The following is a 7099-nucleotide window of genomic DNA, read 5'->3' as shown; positions in this document are numbered from 1 at the left end:
CTTTAACAAAAAAAATAAAATAAGAAAAAAAAAAGAAGGAAACAAAAGATATCACATACTTGTAGGTTTTGGCTCCTCTCTCGTGGCTCTTGTATTTGGGCATCTTCCAGTTGACTTCCTTTTTTTTTTTTTTTTTTTTAAAGATGACCAGTAAGGGGATCTTAACCCTTGATTTGGTGTTGTCAGCACCACGCTCTCCCAAGTGAGCTAACTGGCCATCCCTAAATAGGGATCCGAACCCGTGGCCTTGGTGTTATCAGCACCACACTCTCCCGAGTGAGCCACGGGCTGGCCCTCCAGGTGACTTTCTCCAGCATGGTGTCCCCCCCTTTGTCCCCAGGGAAATCTCTCAGGCAGCCAGTGCTCACATGTTCTGTGTCCTGCTGTCCTTACAGAGAAAAGTTCTCTGCGTGGTTCTGATGCCAGCCTGCCCCTTCTTTCTGGGTGGGGGCCTCAGGTCGCACTGGAAAAGCCAGTGAGCTGGGGGGGTCCACCAGCCTCTCGCTCCCTTCTGATCAGCTGGGCCATTCTCAGGAGAGATGTAGGAGATGGCACTTGGGCGTAGGGTGGTGCATCTCACCTGGGGCGATTCTGCTCCCAGGGGACAGTGGGCCATGTTTGGGGACATCTGTGCTTGTCACAACTGGGGGGAGCTCCTGGCATGGTGTAGGTTGAGGCCAGGGACACTGTTCAGCACCTGCAGTGCCCAGGATGGCCCCATTATAGAGCATGATCTGAACTCAAACAGCCACAGTGTGGAAAGGGAGATCCTGGTGTATCTGGAACTTTCTGAGGGGCCGTGACTTTTGTTCATTTGCTCAGCTGGCAGTCAGTGCTGGGGATACACGGCTGGGAACAGATTTCCTGCTCATGGGAGACCCCAGTCTAGTTAGAGAGGTCAATACCGAGGAAACAAACCCATTCGAGACGGTGCTGAGACTGGCTGAGGAGGTGAACCGTCTGAGCGAGCCCCGGCTGGTTGGGGAGGACGCGCCAGGTGTCTGCATGGTGCCTGGGGCTGTGCTGGGGGCCACGCGCAGCCTGGACAGGGAGGAGGGCTGGGATTTGGTCAGGTGGCTGCCATGGGGCCGATGCCACGCCAAGCCCTGTGTCCGGGAGCCTGGAAGACTCCAATGGAGAGAGAGGAGGAGGTGGTTGCAGCTGGCCACGACCTTCCAGTCCCCATACTACCCACTACTGACATTCTGTGTGTCACATGTGGTCCGAGCATGCAGGTGACAGTAGCAGCCCCCTAGAGAGGAATGAGAGCAGCCGGTCGCCCATAAAGAACTTGGCTCCAAAGCTGCCACGTCCCGTCCGTCGCAGAGGGGAGTCGTGCCCGTGAAGCCAGCGCCCCACAGCACCCGGAGCTCGGCGGCAGCCGGTGGATTCTTGCGGGGTGCCAAGATGGATGGGGACAGACACGTGTGAGGGATCATGGCTTTTGCAGGGGAGAAGTGGCGGTGGGGGGGTGGCCCAAGTGTACCTGAGCGGTGTCCTGCACACCAAGAAATGAGGGACTAGCGTTTCAGGGGAAACGCCACAGCGGGGAAAGCGAGAGCCCCGTGCTGGTTTGCAGACATGTGTCCCGTGTATTCCGGGTAATTCCACCAAGTTCCCCGTCTGTAGTGGGTGACAGTCCTGAAGCTGTGAGTTTACTGACTACGTATCCGCTCCAGAGGCACTTGCTCGTCTCCCGGGGATGCTTTCCTGTAACCTTCCCAGTTCTAGATACGAGCACGGAGGTGACTTCCATCTGGTTTGTCCCTCAGTTCAATGACCCTCAGAGGCTGGTCCCAACTTAACGTTACTCTGTTTGGGGAGGACACAATGCGCAGGGCTCCCCCGCCCCCACATCACCCCCCCCACCATCACTCCCCTCACTGGACATGCGGGGAACATGGCTTTGCCTCCCAAATGTGACCCTCAAGTTCCCTCTGAGCTCCTTCTGTCTGAGCACGAGCACTCACTCCCAGGATGGCGTTGATAATGTCACTCTGCTCCTAGGCTGGAAGCGTCACCCTATGCTACTGGTGGGGCCAACCAAAGATGCAGAAGTGGGTCCCCTGGGCACCACACCAGGCCAGCCACCAGCTGGGCTCCCACTGAAAGCGTCGCCGGGCACTGGGAGCGTCTCGCAGCGAATCTCTCGGCTCAGCTGGGTCAGAGGCCGGGTCCATTCTTAGAAAATATGGCCCCAAAGTCAGTCTGGTCTAGAGAAACCAGGGCACCCCGTTCACGGAATTAGTGCCGCAAACTCTGCTGCAAGCCTGAATAGAAGAATCAATCCACTCAGCCTGGCAAGTGGCGTTTTCTTCTGTCCCTCTCTGTGCCCTTCCTCATCTTCGACCCTTGTTCGAGTGAGGGCACCCCTGAGCACGAGAAACGAAGAACTGAATTTCCTTGAGATGTGTGTCATGGATTGAATTGTGCCCCCGCCCCCAAAAAGATCTGTTGACGTAGTAACCCCAGGACTTCAGAAATTGTCCTTACTTGGAACCAGGGTCATGCTGCAGATGTTATTAGTTAAGGCGAGGTCACTCGAGTAGGGTGGGCTCTTGCTCCAATACGATGATGTCCTTATCAAAGAGGACAAGAGAGAGACAGACGCCCAGAGAAGACAGCCCTGTGATGAGGGTGGAGACTGGGTGATGCGTGTGCCAGCCAAGGAGGGCCGAGGATGCCCCCACGCCAGAAACCAGGACGCGCCGGTGCGGGGGATCCTGCCCGGAGCCCGCACACGGAGCCTGGCCCTGCCAACACCTGCTCGTCAGACCTCTGGCCTCCAGAACTGTGGGAGGATGAATTTCTGTTGTTCTAAGCCACCCGGTCTGTGGCTCTTTATTTCAGCAGCCCTAGGAAATGGACACCGTGGGCTGCTAGCTGCAGTTTGTACCTGTGAGGTAAAAAGCTAATCCTTTGAGCACATAAGACCAGGCATCTCCTAGAACAATAATTTTAGAAATGGAAAAGTTTTATGGGGTTGTTGGAATAAAAACTGTTACCACCTCCCTTCCCAACTGAAGCCACACCCTAGCCGCCCACCCAAGGCTGGCCAAGTGCCTGCCACCGCGCAGAACACTCGGACTCTCTAGGAAGACCACAGCTGCAGGTGGCGTTGGGGCGCCTGGACATTACAGCTCCAGGTATAGTGGACCGTCCCTGAGCCTGAGCCTTGTCTCATCAGAGTGACCTGGCCCCTGGATTTCCCAGAGCTACCCTGTCTCTCTCTCTCTCTCTCCGTCTTTCTCAGAAACGTGTATGCAAATGCCAGTGCCTTTTCAAAGTTGGGTCACTCTCCAAAATTACATCCGTGAGATTTCCTAGAGGCACGCCTCCACTTTTCAAGACGATATTTGTAAAGACTCAGGAGATTGCTCTAGTTAACAAAAATATTTTTTACTTTACTAATCAGAATTAAGAGTTTGTGAAATCTTGCTTCATTTAAAATTTTGGATAAGATTAACAAATTAGTAATTAGAAAAAAGTGACATACCATGACTAATTTGGTAAACTCACACAAAATTTTAATCTTCTAATGCTAGTGTAATAAAGAAATGCTATTATATATTTCCTGGGGATAGAAATACATGATTGGATGTTCTGGAAGCACTCAAAGCCTATCTCAGTTGTGACTGAACCCGGCCTATGCTGACGACATTTGGGGCCAGCTGCAGAAAGTTGCAAGTTGGTGGATTTCACCAAGATGCTGCAAACCTAGCACGTGAGCCTGACCAACACTGTGGGAAGAGATGGCTCAAAAACCCCACCAGCTTTTACATTTATTTTTAAGAAAGGTCGGTATGAAATGTTCTCAGGGATTTTTATTAGGCAAATAATTGGATTTTGTCCTACAGAAGCCTTATTAATTTGGGGGAGAATGCCTTATCCACAACACAAATGCGTCTTCCTTGTGTCTCTCTCAAACATAAAAAATTCAGAAAAGAAGGTGAGTGGATTCTTGTTCGCCTCCTTTGCGAATGCCCCCTGAGGGGACAATCAGCTGCCTGCCAAGATCCCAGTGGTGCAGAGCTCTGGGGTCTCCTGCTAACAGCTGTGCTGTCCTGGAAACACACCAGCCAGCCAGCCAGAGCTCCAGGTGACTGCAGAATCCCCCACCTTTCTTCCTCCTCCTTTCCCAGCTGCTTTGTTCTTTAAATTGCATGTAACAATTTAAACACAAGTCACACGCCACCTTCCTCTCCAACATCCAGCAAGAACATCGTACAAATGAGAAGGGGGAAAGAGTTGTCATCAGAGGATTGGTGCAGAAAGGATGCTTTTGACATCTGCAAGCTGTTGAGAAATCAACCAGCTCTCTTATGCTTTTTCAAATCATCTATACGTATTCATCATATGAATTCATCGTGCTACGCAGTGAGACGTATGCAAGTGTTATGAAAATTCCAACCACCAGGAGGCATTTCGGTACTTAGCAACATGCTTGCTCTGTTGTGTGGCAGACAAAGTCCTGCAGTCCATCTGTGAGGAATTCCTGTAAAGGAACGTTTGTCCTTGTGACATGTCCTCCGGTAGTCGATGCAGGAAACTGGGAATACTTTAGGTTGCTTTGACATACTCTTTGGAAAATGGAAGCGGGAGACTTTCTTCCAGGAGCCACCAGACCTGAACTGGTACCTGCAGGACACAGGGGGCAGGCGCTAAGGCAGCCCCAGCTTCATCCCTGCTCTACCCTCTATCCTGCCCACGCTTCCTTCTGGTTCTTTCCTCCCATGCAGAGATCAGCCCCAACCGGGGCATGGCCAGGGTTCCTGTTCCTCCCTGGCTCTCTGCTGACGCCTCCTTCCATCGCAGGAGCAAGGATGCCACCCACTCTCCAGGCTCCCTCTGCCTGGCTGGGACCTGCCTGCAGCACAGGAGCAGTCACCTGGCAAGACCCCCGACACCCTCTGCCCTCAAAGGCCCTATCACCTGTTTTTGTTTGTTTGTTTGTTTGTTTAACTCTTCTTTTAAATATTCAAAATGCTCTCTTCTAATCTACTTCCTTTTTAAAACTTTTTGCAGGGACACGTATCCTTGGTAACCAAAAACACAACCTCCCCACTACCCACTTTTTTAATAGACTTTTTTTTTTTTTGAGTAGTTTTAGGTTTACAGAAAAATTAAGCAGAAAATACAGAGCGTTCCCACTACCCTGCCCCAATTTTTGTTCTTATGAAAATTTTGCACTGGCGTGGGACGTTTGCTATACTTGATGAGCTAATGTCGATGCACCGTTATTAACTAAAGTCCACAGTGGACGTTAGGGTTCACTCTCTGTTGTGCATTCTGTGGGTTCTGACAAGTAAATAAGGACATGTACCCACCACTTTAGTGTCATGCACAGTCATCTCACTGCCCTAAGAATCCTCTGTGCTTTGCCTGTTCATCCCTCCTGCCCTAGTTTCAGCCTTTCCAGAATGTCACAGAGCTGGGATCATGCAGTGTGCAGCCTTTGCGGACGGCTGCTCTCACTTAGCGATGTGCACGTGCGTCTTCTCGCCTTTTCATGGTTGCACACCTCATCTGCTTTCAGTGCTGAATGGCGTTCCCTCGTCTGGATGGACAGTTCATTCGCCTACTGCAGGACATCTCGGTTAGGTTTTGGCAATTACAAATAAAGCTACCACAAGCATCCATGTGCAGCTTTCTGTGTGGGCAAAAGTTTCTAACTCCTTTGGGAGCGTGATTGCTGGACTGTATGGTAGGAGCACGTTTAGTTTTGTAAGAAACGTGCCAGACTGTCTTCCAGAGTAGCTGCACCGTTTTGCACTTATGCAGGCAATGGATGAGAGCTCCTGTACCTCCCCTTCTACAAAGAAAACAAAGTGTTTTTCTTAACACCTGTTCCGTTTAGGAGAACGCATCACTTGGTAAGGCATCGGCAGCAGATTCTACAATGTCTGGAACATGGACTCGGGGTGGGTGAGGGGTTCACAAGGGTCTAAAGACAAGAGCTTGCATCCAGAGAAAGGCAATGGCGAGTCCTTCAGGCAACAATATAAAACACACCTGGTGCCAAGTTTGACTGAGGAAATCCACACTGACGACAAGAACCTGCACAGGTGTTTTTCAGGCAAGTGACTCAGGGGTCGCTAGAACCCAGTCCATCAAACGTGAGACCACCGCCTCTCCTGGCAGGGGAAGGTGTGAAGATCGAGTGGAGCAGAGTTCTGCGCCTTGAGGCTGGACCAGTGCACTTCACGCCTCCCGGGCGAGGCTGCAGCCCAGCGCCCTAAAGCTCCTCCACGTGCTTGCAGCCGGAAATGGAGACTAGGGAAGCCCACCAGCAACCCACCTTGTTTCCTGGATCTAAAGCATCACTCTTTCATGAGGCTACTGTTTTTATTCTCTTTGTTAATTCTTATGATGCAAATAAAAACTGTTCGTGTAAAAATTTGACAACCAAAAAATAACCTGAAGTCTTACTACATTTGATGTATTTTCATCCAGACATTTTTCTCTGTAAATGTGTATTTTTTACAAAGTGTCTTTGGTGCCTTTTCCATTAAAATCTGGAGTGATTTCCTTGCTTTCCTCCTCCTCTACCCCAGCTATGGAAATTTTATCTTTTTCTATGGAGAGAGAATCACTAAGCTCCCACCTAAAAAGGTTAAGACCTGTTTGCTGTTTTGCCACATAAATATCCTGTAAGAAATTGCCTCATGCCAAAGAACTGCGCCTCCAGGCTCGTGGCACATTAACGCACAGTGTGTCCAGGCTCGTGGCACATTAACGTACAGTGTGTCCAGGCTGGTGGCACATTAACGTACAGTGTGTCCAGGCTGGTGGCACATTAACGTACAGTGTGTCCAGGCTGTTGGCACATTAACGTACAGTGTGTCCAGGCTGGAGGCACATTAACGCACAGTGTGTCCAGGCTGGAGGCACATTAACGCACAGTGTGTCCAGGCTGGTGGCACATTAACGCACAGTGTGTCCAGGCCAGGGGCACGTTAAACACAGCATGTCAAGGTAGCAGCAGCAGCAGCTGTTATCTGAGCACTTCTGGCGAGATGAGGCTGGTGAAGCCGTGCGTCTTATAACGGAGTAGTTCACTGCTGTCCGGTTAGTGTGACCTGAAAAGGGTCATAAATTA

This window comes from Cynocephalus volans, chromosome 5 (genome assembly GCF_027409185.1).
Source record: "Cynocephalus volans isolate mCynVol1 chromosome 5, mCynVol1.pri, whole genome shotgun sequence".
NCBI lineage: Eukaryota > Metazoa > Chordata > Mammalia > Dermoptera > Cynocephalidae > Cynocephalus > Cynocephalus volans.
Note: the sequence above shows the minus strand (reverse complement) of the source record.